The sequence below is a fragment of the Lissotriton helveticus genome, chromosome 1_1 (assembly GCF_964261635.1).
Source record: "Lissotriton helveticus chromosome 1_1, aLisHel1.1, whole genome shotgun sequence".
In the NCBI taxonomy this organism is placed as follows: domain Eukaryota; kingdom Metazoa; phylum Chordata; class Amphibia; order Caudata; family Salamandridae; genus Lissotriton; species Lissotriton helveticus.
Genome location: NC_136057.1, coordinates 112,830,490 through 112,844,743, shown reverse-complemented (window position 1 = coordinate 112,844,743; position 14,254 = coordinate 112,830,490). Strand labels below are relative to the sequence as shown.

The window sequence follows — 14,254 nt, the reverse complement described above, 5'->3', positions numbered from 1 at the left end:
ACCCCACCAGCCTGGACAAGACAGAGGGTCCCACAGGGGACTAATCCAATGGACAGGGCGAAGAGCCCCGTCTTCCTAGCCCCCCACAAGCAGAACACCACAGAACCCAAGAGTGGTGTGGGAAGAAGAAAAAAGAAGAAGAAACACAGAACCAACCCAGCCTCCAGGACAGGAGCATGAAGGCAAGGAAATGCCCGGACACACTACTACGAGGGGTCCACGCACACGACCTAAAGAAGCATCAGCAACATACAGAAACGCCATGGAGAGCAGAGGCCCGAAGGCGACCATAACTCCCTAGTAGAGCGCAAGCTATATAACAGCTACTACTACTCCACATAGGGTACGTTAAGTCCCAAGACATGGGATCCCTCTTTGGAAGAAACTTCCGCAGCAGAGGAAAAAACGAGGGGAAAAGAAAAACCCGCAGAAGGCTTGTCAAGCAGCCCAAGAGAGAAACAGAAGGCCTAATCTCAGGGCCAATTCTGTGCAGATAACTCAAGCAAAAACACACACAATCAACACAGGGCAGTCCAGCAGCCAACAAAGCCACAGTCTCAGCAAGGAGGACTCGAGTGGCCATAAAACCCACCTCACAGCCAGGGCAACCTGCCCAAAAGTAAGTCCAAGAACCAGATCAACTCAGCAGTCACTGAGGGGGAGAAGGAGAAGGAGGAGGAGAAGGAGGAGGAGGAGGATGGAGCCCTGCCAAGAACCTCTGGATGGCGTAGTCTGCCGGGGCATGGAATAACAGAGTGCCATCGAATGGAAGATCAACCAGCCGCTCCCGAACATTTTCAGGGAACACACTGTCCCGAAGCCAAGCATGCCAACGGAGGGTGACCGAGGTAGCCATGGCATGGCCCAGCACTTCCGAGATGTCCAGAGCGGAGCGGAGAATAAACGCTGCTAGCTCCCGGCCATCAAACGCATGATGCCGTAAGTCGACCTAAACAGTCTCCTGTGACGCGGCGAATCCCATGGACTCAGCCGAGTCCCAAAAAGAAGAGGTGGCCCTAGCCAACACGCATAAGGTGTTAAGGGCCCGCAAAGCATCGCTGGTCGAGACGAACATGTTGTGTCCCCAAGAGTCCAGCCAGCGGGCCTCCCGCGATGGCGGAGACAACAGTGGCGGCAAGGAGGGAAAAGAAGTCCGCAAAAGTGGACTGGAAGCAGAGGGTTGGAGGGAAAGACATGCTAGGGTCACGTGGCGCTGGAAGGTGCCGGTGCAGGAGGTGTTGGAGCACCGGATCGCCTGTGGCGGGACGCCCCCAGGTCTCCATCAGGGAAGAAACGAGCGAACCCTCAAAGGGTAGAAATAGCTCCCTCCCACCAGAGCCCTGGTGGAGAACCTCCAAAAGATGGTCTGCCGGGAAATGAGCAACCGGGTCCCCATGCGCAGAAAACCCACAGCCGTGGACACTGCGTGAGCGAAGGCCGCACCCGCCTCCGTAGGGCCCCACAGTGGAGAAAACAGGTCCTCTGTGGGCGACGGCTGTAAACTAAGGCGGCCGTCACCGAAGCCAAGCGGGGCGGGCAAAGGCCAGACCTGGAAGTTAGAAGCAGGAACCGAAGAGTGGGGGACCTGTTGCACCTCCGGCAAACACCACTGCCTCAGGAATGGTGGGGAGCCAAAGAGGTTTGACCTAAACTTCTCAAGGGACCAACCCACAGCAAAGGCGTCCATCTAAATGGCACTTCAACGCTGTTACCTGGGGATTAGCCTTCTACTGATGAAAGCCAGTGGCTGATCTTGACCGTGGTCATGTTTTTGGGATAGCACTGCTCCTATACCATGTTCAGAGGCATCGGTCTGCACAATGAATTGCTTGACATAATCCAGGGAAGCCAAGGAAGGCCCTCACTTGAGTCTGGGTAGTTGGAGCCATCCAGGCCAGAATGGTCTAGATCTTGGGTTGCCAAGGTTGAACCTGGCCTCCACTAACAAAGTGACCCAAGTATGCAACCTTTCCCTGCCTTATCTGGCACTTGAATGCCTTGATAACGAGGCCTGCACTTCTCAGAGCCCCCGGTGCTTTCCTAAGGTGAATCAGGTGATCCTGTCAGGTGGAGCTAAAGACAGCAATATTGTGCAGATATGCTGCACTCAAGGATTCCAAGCCAGCAAGGGCTTAGTTCACCAACCTTTGAAAAGTGGCAGATGCATTTTTCAAACCAAAGGGCATTACAGTCAACTGATAATACCAATCTGTGGTTGGAAATGCAGATATTTATTTTGCTCCTGGAGTCGTCAGACCTATCAGCCAGTACTCTGATGTGTGATCAAACTAGCTGTGGAAGAAATAGTGCATGCCACACAACTAAGTATTGAGCTGACACCCAAATGCTTTTTATTAGACCTGTTTAGATGTCAGAAGGGCGCAAGATAACCTATACATTTGGTCAGTCGCCTATGGTAATGGTATGACGTAGAATTGCAATCACATGGCTGCCCCAGCGATTGCGCTCTAGCATAGAGATGGGCCTCTTCTTCTACGGCGGATGCTTCTATCTCGTCTTGGTCAGATTCTTCCCCGAAGATATCCAGAGTGTGTTGAATGCTTTGACGCTGTCTCTCTCATCATCGAGCCTGATAATCGTGTAGAGTCCTCTTGGACCGAAACGACTTACAAGCGTCGCAGTCTTCCTTCTTGTGCCCCGGAGAGATGCACAAGTTACAAACTTGATCTACACAGCAAGGCCCGACGGTTGCCCACAAAATGGAGAGTTTGCCAATTGATTTGAAATGCGGAGAACAGGGAAACGTGTACTGAAACAATACAGTTGTGGGTAGCGTGGACTGCGCACTGAGGGGAACCTGAAGAGCGGTTTCGGAGTGCAGTAATACACATCCAAACCCGTTTGGGGTAAAAAACAATCTAACAATGCAGTCGATGCCCATGCGCACTATCACCGAAAGGTGGAGTCACCTTACCTCGTGACTGGAAAGACTTCTTCAAAGGAAAATAACTTGCAAACATCCGCACCCAACACAAGATGGCAGGAGTATGTAAAGCATGTGCATCTACAGCACACAAGCCTCGAAAAGAGGATTAATGGCCCCAAATCCCAGCCGTGGTATCTTGTCATGTTGTGGCTGAGTGTGCCATGTGATGTGGCAGGCTATAGTGCTTGGTGTGATTTGGTCATTTTTGACATGGTGGAGTGCTGAACAATTAGGCAAATTGTGATTTTCTTTGTTTTTGGGATCGTGTGAAAAAGTGCGGTACCTACCGTATGATGTAAGTAAATAAATTACATTGCTATTATACGGTAAGGATGTGGGGGTGAGTGTTATTAGGGCCAAAGCCTTGCTGATTATATGCAGAATAACAGGTCTGGGAGGACACTACTGACTAGGGCAGGTTAGCAGCTGCACAGGCCTTGGGCATTGATCCTATTGAGGATAATATGTGACGGGCCACTGGTGACTGGAGCTGGCTAGCAACAACGCTGGCCTCTGGAATTCATTACAGGCAGGGTAACAATATATGTCAATATTGACCGGAACTGGTTGGCAGTAGAGTTGACCTCTGGTTTTGAATATTTGCAGGATTTAAGGTACAGGGGTCACTACTGACTGGAGTTACTTAGCAGGATAATAGGTCTCAGGTAGCCAATACTGACTGAAGCTGGTTAGTATGATCACTAGTCCCAAGGTGCTACTAATGGCTCAAGTCGGATAGAATGATAACCTGCAAAGTTACATGATTCTATTAGGGCCCAGAACCCTTTTATTTAGTGATGTCCATCTGCACACTTTCCTGCATCTTGTAATGAATTGAATATTGACAAACAGAAGTGTTATTTCCAGAAACAGTGAATTCTGCAGCTTGTCTGTGTATCTTTTATCTGCAACTCACAGACTCCTCACATTCCTCTCGAGAGAAGATCCTGCCTCCTACTCATTAGTGTCGTTTCAGTAACTGTTTCTATCATGTGTTCAGGTTTCATTGACTTGTATTAGGAGAAAAGTGTATAAAAAATACATTGTGTAGCATTAGCATTATATACTCCAACTTGCTTTAGGGTGGATGCTCTCGTCCATTGCAAAGACAATTGTGACTTGTTAGTTTGCTTGGCCTTTTGCTATGTTTGCATTAAATTCATAATAGATTTGTTGGCCTCCAGGTGTGTTGTGTTTTATTTTACATATCACAAGAGATGACGAGGAAAATGACAGTCCAATATACACATTCTTCATATAATTCAACTCACAGTATACTGTTCTGGAGGTTCAGTCCCATAGACATTATCTCTAACTGAACACAGGCACCCTAGGAAGCATGTGCTTTTCAAACCAGTTGCCCTCTGATGCGGCGTCCTTGCTATTGGATAAGTCAATATGCCCTGAATTTTAGGAGGGTTACAGTATCTAGTGCACCCTGTTAGACAGCGCTCACCTGTGGTAGTACGATGGTAATAGGCACCTTATCACCTATGCATGGTGCAGGGCTTTGAGTTACAGAGCTCCTCTCGCTGTGGAGAAGATTAGGTCACATTTACCCATTTTCCAATATTTGGTCCTGATGAAATGTCAACAGATTGCTCCATGACTACACAAGGCATGTAAAACGTTGACCTAAAGTATAGACCCCAGCTTACCAGCAGGTCCATAGGTGATCGACACTTTCACACAGTGATAGGGGCCATTAGTTCCTCAATTTCTCTGCCACTGTTTTTAATCTCAACATAGACCAGGAAGATCACATTAACTATATTGCGGCAACTGGTCAATAGTTGATCTTTTATTCAGACTTCACCAATCTCACATCTTATGACACAACACCCTCTGTCCAACTATACTCATCCGGCGTACTTATTAAAAGATCTGCGACAAAGTGCCTTCTGGTGGTGCCCACCAGGCATTGTAGCGAGGGCCTGGTGAAGAGTAGAGCCCAATGATGAAGCATGTCACCTTCAGGTGAGTGAACGCAACTTGTCTTAAAAGCACCTGCTTCCTAGGGTGTCTGCGTTCAGTTACAGATAATGTCTCTGGGACGAACCTCCGGAACAATATACTGTGATTTGACTGTTTTATTTTAACAAATGTACATAGCAGATATTCGCGCTTACTTGTTTCACAAAAATGATCGGACACCTGCCTCCGAGTGCACTTCTTACAGACGAGTATGGGGTTATCACGTTACTGCTACAAGCTCCTTACCTGTGCGAGTTATCGGGAACGATGCAGGGGCAGACCCAAACCAGTCACATATGGAGATCAATGACAAATACTGAAGAATTACCAGAGCTTCCAAGCTGGTGACCATTACTTAATTGACCCTGAAAATAAAAGACAGGTTTTTTGTATTCTGGTGACTCATGACCATAAAAAACAAAGGTTATAAATTCAATATTGTCTCAAATACTTAAAAAATGGAACTGGAAGTGCTGAATCGGATGTTGTCCCAGGTCATGCATGACAACTTCCACCACTATTGCTTATGGGACTTGTAGTTTTGTTTTTCTCATTAAAAGGATGGTCTCTAAAGTCTCAGTGTTCTAAGCGATGTTGGTCAAAATCAGAGGCCTGACGGAGGATGAAGCATGACACTGCTCTGCTTAGCAGTGGGATGAATGACAGTTCCCCAGCCCTTCCATTCTTTGACCCACAGAGGCTCGTCGGCCATTCATATTTTTTTGCAATGACAAAGAAACTTTTATTGCAGCTTGTGCCAACTGAAGAGATAAAACACCTGGGCGTGTTTAATTAACTACTGACAAACATGAACAATCAAGAACATGAGAAAACTGGAAAACTATCAAGCACGCAATCAGAATCAGCCGCCCTTCACACCCAGGAATTCTTGAGGCTTTGGAGAGGATGAATTGCACGTGGTATAAGAGAAACACTACATCGACTCAAAGCTCACTTCTCAGGGATGTACTGAAATGCCAGCCTCATGGCACACTTAGCCAGCTCTTCACCTCCTCCTCCTCAAACTGTTAACCAGCTATCAGGCCAATTGAGCCTGCAGCAAAGCATCGCTGGCTTGGTTCCACACCGGACCAGGCAAGGTGGTCAACTCCATACTCTTCCAAGACAGCAAGCACTCTGGTCGAGCCAGTCCTAACCCCACACAAATGTTCCCCATCACAACTATTTTAATGGTCCTAAGTTATGTTTCTGCCAAATGACTGAGTCAAAATGTGAAAGGCTTTACATGAAGTGCTGAAAGAAAATCATTACGTTTTTCAATATTTCTGAGTCTGCCACAGTACACAGGAGCATTATTTCTCTACAGCAGCAAATCATGTGTGTGGCCTTTAGAAAGCACGTTTGAATGAAACATGGAATGCATTGCAGCCAACATACTATGCAACATCATAGCAGAGTGCAAGATAACTTGTGTTATTATTCCAGCAGAACGAAATGCCATTCCTAATGTGTACGTCATTTTAAAGACAAACCCAGAAAAATGTACGGTCAGTGTTGGTCTTCTGCCTGTTAAAAAACAATCTCCATTAATGTGTCAGGAAATAAAATACTATGAGAAACCCTACTCTGTGGCAGGGTGCTGCCTGCCACTATATTGCAGGTTACTTCCAACATAATCTGATTTATACATACATACTCCAGGGTGCTACCAGATATCGGGTCTGCACACAGCAGTCTTGAGCCACTCAGGAAGGAGGTAAGCTCTACATTTCATCTTAAGCCCTTAGGTTACATTCACAGCCTGATGGGTCCGGAGAACTATATCCACGCTCTAACTGCACCGAGCAGATAGACGTAGCCCATCATAGGCTGTGGTGTGTGCTGGGTGATGCCTGGCATCTTATTATCGTTGGCGGGAGGATGGAGCTCTGATAAGAGCTATTACAAGAAGAGCAGAGAAACAGGATCACAGATCCCCACAGAGCAACAACTGCCCAGAAGCTGAAGAAAGAACTCTGAAACAGCAAACCTCCTGCACCCCGGAGATTCTCCAGGGTAAGCAAATGATGGTAATGAAATGCAAACTGCAACATTAAGGTCACACACTACAACACCATTCCCTTTAAACCGAATATAACAGCCTACAATAAAAACTACAAAACTAGAAAATGCATTTCCAAATGCTTCAAAAGAGAAACAGTTAATACAAATGAACAATATTAAACTATGTTGGTACCTTAGTAATGTGCTTACTTCTGGGCTTCACTCCATCTCCAGCAATAACGCTCTGAAAGGAGAAATTACTGCTGTGAGTCTCAGAGTCTTCAGTATTACTGGTCTCAGTGACGAAGACTGTGGTGTCGGAAGATAACTTTCTCTTATTTGGCTTCATAGATCCACCAGTCACGCCATCGCTATTAGCAGACAGGCCACTGTCAGCAGCATCATAACTTCAGGCAGATCAGCAAAGCGGATATCACCACTCACATTGGGTGAACTGACTCGCCTCTGCTACATACATCCACTCTGTTCTCAAATTTGCTTGGGGCTGCCAAAATGCAAAGAGCTGCAATATATACGCCAATCTTTCCTGACTACCTTGTTTTAAAAAGTTGTGATATTCAAGCGTGATTCTTGGTTCATATCCAAGCTGAATTTTTTTAGAGGTTCTATTGCCACACAATACTATTCCCATATTCCAGTTTGTCCACAGGGTGCTTCAAGCCTGGTAGGTTATCAACTGCCTGTTTTGCAGATAATTTCACATAGTTTCTGTAAGAAACTGAATTATTATTTACGGTAGATGAGGAACAATCACAACCGTTGTCAGAGTGAACTTTCAAAGCCATTCAATTAACCTAGGATCAACCCCCTGGTACCTAAGCACGGAACAGGCAGGCTTACCTTAAGGTAATATGTAAAATATGTATGTAGAAACCAAAAAAGTAAAAGTCAAAATGAAAAACAATAAAAAAAAATAAAAAAAAATAGAAAAAAAAAGTAAAATGTATTGAACAAAATGACACTAAAATGACAAAATCCAATAAGGGGAATGAGATATGAACTGTAACGCTGTAAGAATCACAAGGTGGCAATGGATGAGGGGCCCGGGCATGGATTAGTCTCTCTGGAGCTGACTGCCAAGTCTGAGTGAACTTGTTCTCCCTGTTCAGCAGGAAGTCACTATACCGGAGAAAGGGCTTTAAGTGAAATGAAAAACCTTGTGATGGCTCCCAGAGGGACGTGGTCGATGTAATGAAGGGCGTGGCTTAAAAACCCAAACTGAAAATACATGCTCGGCATAGTGTGTCGCCCCACTGGTATTTTGCTGCTTCGGCATTCCATCCATATATAACAAGTAACATTACATCTACTACAAGCCAGGACTATTGGCTTTGTCAATGGTTGTTAGTTGCATAAGATAAATATGCAACAGCGATGGCTTCAAAGCTTGAGGGGGGCTGCTAAGAGTGAGAGGGGGCTGCGAGAGGTGAGAGAACTGTAGCTGGTGTGAGAGCGGTGCTGCAAGGGTGTAATGGGTGCTGCGAGGGTGTGATGGGCGCTGCGAGGGTGTGATGGGTGCTGCGAGGATGTGAGAGGCACTGTGGGGTGGTGAGAGGACGCTGTGAAGGGTGCTGCTGGGGATGAGAGTGGCACTACTAAGGGTGAGAGGGGTTCTGCTAGAGGTGAGAAAGAACTCCAGGTGGTGTGAAAGCTGCACTGCTTGAGCCTGGTGGGGGTAACAGATGTGCTGAAGAGGGAGCTAAAGGGCACTGTAGTAGACAAGCAGTAATTCGGGGGTTAAAATGGTAACACAGGGTTCGGGGACGGGGGCTGCAGAGGGCAAGGGATGCCCTGCAAGGAGGGAGAGGGGACATTGCTGGTGGGAGAAGGACACTGACGTGTACCTGGGAGCTGTGCACGAGAGGGGATCGCTGCAGACTTCATCGAGGGCATTGAAGAGCGGAGGCTGGGGGCACTACCACAGTGAGGAGTGCCATGGCAGTGGCTAACAACAACAAAAGGATGGAGCAGATAGTGTGATAAGTGTGTAAACGTGCTCTGTTATGTATTATTATATGTGTGGTATACGAGGCTCCTTATCCACCACCACCACCACGTCCACCACCACCACATCCATCACCACTAAATCCACCACCACAATGTCCACCACATCCACCAATACCACCATGTCCACCACCACCATGTCCATCATCACCACCACGAGGCCACCACCACGTCTACCACCACCACCACATCTACGTCCACCACCACGTCCACCCCCACATCCACCACCGCATCCACCACCACCGCGTTCAACACCACCGCGTTCAACACCACTGCGTTCAACACCACTGCGTCCATCACCACCACGTCCACCACCACCACATCCACCACCACCTCATCCACCATCACCAACTCCACCACAACCACCACCATGTCCATCACCACCACATCCATCACCACCACGTCCACATCGTCCACCCCCACCACGTCCACCACCACCATCTCCACCACCACGTCCACCACCATGTCCACCACCACCATGTCCACCACCATCACCACCACCACCATCACCACATCCACCACCACCATGTCCACCACATCCACCACCACCATGTCCACCACCATCACCACGTACACCACCACCACGTCCACCACCATCACCACGTCCACCACCATGTCCACCACCACCACATCCACCACCACATCCACCACCACCATTTCCACCACCACCTCGTGCACCACCACCACATCCACCACGTTCACCACCACCATGTCCACCACCACCACCACCATGACACCCACCTCCACCACCACGTCAACCAGCACCACACCCACCACGTCCACCACCACTACCACCACATCCACCACCACCACGTCCTTCATCACGTCCACTACCACCACATCCACTACCACCACCACGTCCACCACCACATCCACCACCACCACGTTCACTACTACCACGTCCACCACCACCATGTCCACCACCATCACGTACACCACCACGTCCACCACTACCACGTCCACCACCACCTCCATCACCACTACGTCCACCACCACTACGTCCACCACCACCGCATCCACCACCACTGCGTCCACCACCTCCACCACCACCACGTCCACCACCACCATGTCCACCACCACGTCCACTAACAACACCATGTCCACCACGTCCACCACTACATCCACCACCATCACGTCCACCACCATAACATCCACCACCACCATGTCCACAACAACCACATCCACCACCACCACCACATCCACAACCACCACCACCACCACCATCACATTCACCACGAGGCCACCACCACGTCTACCACCACCACGTCCATCACCACCACATCCACCATGTCCACCACCACGTCCACCCCCACATCCACCACCACCACGCCACCACCGCGTCCACCACCACTGTGTCCAACACCACCGCGTCCATCACCACCTCGTCAATCACCACCACGTCCACCACCACCATGTCCACCACAATGTCCACCACCACGCCCACCACCAGCATATCCACCACCACCAAGTCTACCACCACCACTATGTCCACCACCACATCCACCACCACCACCATGTCCACCACCACCGCATCCACCACCACCATGTCCACCACCTTAATTTCCTATGCAATGAATAACATTAACAGATTTTTCAGTGGCGCATCTGCAGAAAAGTCCTCTTCCTGTTTGAAATTTAGAGAAACTTAACCCCTCACCCAAACAATACATTTACGAAAAAAATGGACTGAATGAGAGCCGTGGCCTGCGGCCTTGGTGCTACAGTAATATTACACCTGGATGCCAAGAAACCAAGCGCGTAGAATCCCTGAGAGCACGGCCGCCGCGCCGCAGATGCACGCACCGCGGCGGCCATCTGTGGGTTCTGCCCCGGTAGCTCGCGTGGTTTAATTTAACAGGCCATTGGCTTTCAATAGATCCCACGGGCTTCCCAGGGGCGGGATACACTTACAGGGGCAGATTTAATCTTCCATGAAAAATCAGTGGGATGCCAGTGGAGCATGGGACAAAGAGGCGCGAGTGGTTTATAGCCGCTGCCAAAAGGACCACTGGACATAACTTCTTCAAACAGTATATGTCCATCTTCACCTTTGACCCAGTAATGCACACCAGAACCGGAGTCCTCAAGGACAACTGTGGCAATCAAACCACACACACAGGTATCTAGGTAATCCATAGGATTGGTTCTGTTGTGGGGTGGGAAGGGGGAATTCCATAAATCTAATGCCATTTGAATATAATTAAATTGGGGACTTTACTATAAGGACAATAGTACTTCAAAGAAGTAAGCGGCCACTGAGGCATTTATGCCACACACATGTTTATTTGTTGACAGGAAAATACACTATGCAAAATGTTTCAGTAACTGACAGCTTTTGGTTAAACCTGGGCAGAATCATTCAAATTCAAACTTTGTTGACAACGAATTAGAAATGTATGGTTGTGTGTACAGCGCCCTAGGCCATAAGAGCCCACACAAAAGCTTCAAATTTAAGTTTTCTAATGTTACTAAAAAGACCATGGGACTGAAGATAGCAAGCATTTGCAATGCAACAGGTTGCGCATTTACACGAGTTTAAGCTATTGGGATTGTAAATGACAAAGCATTTTATTTATGTTTTGAAACCCAAAACATAAATAAAAGGCATTGTCATTTACAATGCCAATAGCCCAAACTTACGTAAATGTGAGACCAAATGCATTGCAAATGCTTGTTCCAGTTTGTTGTGGGTCCAAACACCCATTTGGTAGCAAGTAGCAGGTTTACCCCAACTGCCTGGTATTTAGTAAACATCAAATGAATCGCTAGTGGGCTGCCAACTACCAGAGTCGCACTGAGATAGAGAATATTTACGGGCAACAAAATAAAAATGCTCACCATTAGTGAATAGCTGAAGAAGTGGCATCTATAAGCTAACTGTAATAAACGCTATCATGCAAAAGGAAAATAATAATAGACTACTGCATAGAATATCTGTGCAATGCAGTAAAAAAAGTACACAGATATGCAAGTCAGATTCAGAGAGCACTATATTCATTCTATATCATGCATTACAATATTTTAGCTTTCTCCCACTGGAAACTTGCTCTGCCCAAGAAAAGTCAATGTTAACATGTTCCCCCACGTTTCATTAAAACTCTCCCACATTGTTGTACCAAAATACATTTAAGCCTTCTTTATTTATGTACATGAGGGTATACACTGCTCAAGTGCGTGCTTATAATACGTGAATCACGGTTCATTACCATTAAAGAGAGGCATATTAGACTTGCAATGTCCCTCTCTGTGACATTACTGCACACTGCCTATGCTAATTTGCAAACCCTGCCCCTCTGTAACCTATTTTTTGTTTTGTTTACAGCTCGTGCCCCCTGTACTTTCCATTTTTGTACTTGCGGTTTGCTGTTTTCAGTATCTGTATGGACTTAAATATACAAAAGTGATGTTATTACAATCCTTAAAATAGCAAATGTGTCACAAATTGTAACTTACGTGAGGACGGAGAGACAGGAGACTGATTAGTTAAGTGGTGAATAAATACACCAGCCTCATCACACTCACACTTCCTTGTAGACTTGACGAGCCTGTCTGCTCAACTGCAACCCCTTTTCGAAGAACATGGAAATACACATGTAGCTGGGGCGGTCGCCGGGAGGATCTAGATCAGTGATACTCAAAGTACGGCCCGGGGGGCGCTTAAAGCCCTTCAGGTCTTTACTTGCGGACCCCTGGGCAGCAGCAGCACTGGGCTGCTGTTTACTCGACTCAGAACTAACATGAAAAAGAAACGTACATATACAGCAAACACTTAATTAAAGGTTAATTGCAGTTAGGAAAATGAAGTAACTAGGCCTTTAACTTTAGGAACACCTTCCTTCTTAAAGGCAGTCACTAGATATACATGCTTTGTTTCCCCATCCCAGACTTTACACCCCGCTGGCATCAATGCGGGCCTCGGTCACACCATAGACCAAACTTTGCGGCCCCGAGAAAATGTTTATGAGTACCCATGACCTAGATCAACAAAATGCGGGAGTAGTTAGACTCGATGACGAAACAGAAGCTTGCATCTCTAAAAGGCACAAACAGGAACCAATAAAAACAAGCATTGGCATAGCTAATAGGTAGCGCCTTTGGGACCTTATACATGTTTCGCCATGCAGCAGTTGATGTTGTTGCACCAAGGATATTGTGCTGGATAACTAAACACTTATAAGGTCCCAAAGGCGAGATCTACTGGCGATGCCAATGCTTGTTTACCTGATGGGCATTGGCTGACCGCTGCCTGGTTACTGAGGCCCTAGTGAGGTTGAGACATATTTGGAGAGAGTTTTAGCCTCATCAGATGATGCTGTGCAGGCCCAGGACAGGTGCAATGAGGCGCAGTCGGTGCTGACTGGGAGTGTGTTCTTTCACTTTCGATTGGCGGGGCTGCCCCCCTTTACTCTGGGGAAAGACAAAAACGGAATTCAAGTCGATCTTCTCATCACACAGACAAAATATCACCGTTTGCTGAGGCCTTGAAAAGAGCGACCCAACTCCAGCAGAGAGGGCCAATGAGCATTGTTGAAACAAAATAATCATCCATCGATGCAACAACAACAACAAATGAACCCCGGAGAGCAGGCTCGAGACCCTCCGGCAGCAGACAATCTTTCCACCTCATGACCTCACCTGGTCGGGCTTCACCTGGGGTTTCATGTGGGTGTTGTGCTCTCTGCTGAGCCCGAGTGCAGGACTGAACCATGAGCGCGGGGTAAAGTGGCCTTGGATTAACTGCGCATGCGCGGAGGACAGACACCTCTCCCACCAAGGACCACCAGGCGCCTCGCGACACAGCAAACGCTCAGATTTCAGTGCAAAGCGTCTCGGGTTGGCTCCTCTATATTGGGGAAAGTGTCTCTCCTCTGCGCAGGCGCAGTGAGACTGCGTGTCTCTCCTTTGCGCAGGCGCAGTGAGTGTCTTCTGTCCAGGGCAGTTCACAGGCTGCAATCCGTGCAAAGTCCTAACTCGGCGATAGAAAGTAAAGTCTTCGCTCCGCACATGCGCAGCAGTGACGAGCGGTCCTGCGCGTGCGCAGCCGTGAGACGCCATGTTTTGTACGCGCTTGTGGCTCGGCGTGAGCGTGCGCGTCACTCTGGGGGCAATAACACACCGGGACAAACTCCTCACAGGCAGCCGGGTCCCCAGCGTGCCCCACCTCTCCCCCAGGCCCTGCAGCCTCCACTGAGCGGTGCAAAAGTAGAGGTGAGGCACTCTAATCCCAGTTTCCAATCTCCATTGGGACTGTACTCTTTGTGCATGCTGGAGACAGTGTCTGTTTTCCGCGCATGCGCAGTTGCA

At 48.0% G+C, this 14,254-nt stretch overlaps 1 protein-coding gene and 1 long non-coding RNA gene across 2 annotated transcripts in view; one reads left to right on the top strand and one right to left on the bottom strand.

Moving 5' to 3' along the window:
• The window catches only part of LOC144763048 (uncharacterized), a 28,306-nt gene extending 21,145 nt beyond the window's left edge, over positions 1-7,161 (bottom strand). The window contains exons 1-2 of the long non-coding RNA XR_013596164.1: positions 7,119-7,161; positions 5,168-5,286 (exon numbers count right to left, since the gene is read on the bottom strand). This is a non-coding gene — a long non-coding RNA (uncharacterized LOC144763048). The remainder of the gene's footprint in view (positions 1-5,167; positions 5,287-7,118) is intronic.
• The window catches only part of LOC144762767 (uncharacterized), a 599,563-nt gene that overhangs the window by 523,662 nt on the left and 61,647 nt on the right, over positions 1-14,254 (top strand). The gene's annotated exons all lie outside the window — the stretch shown is intronic.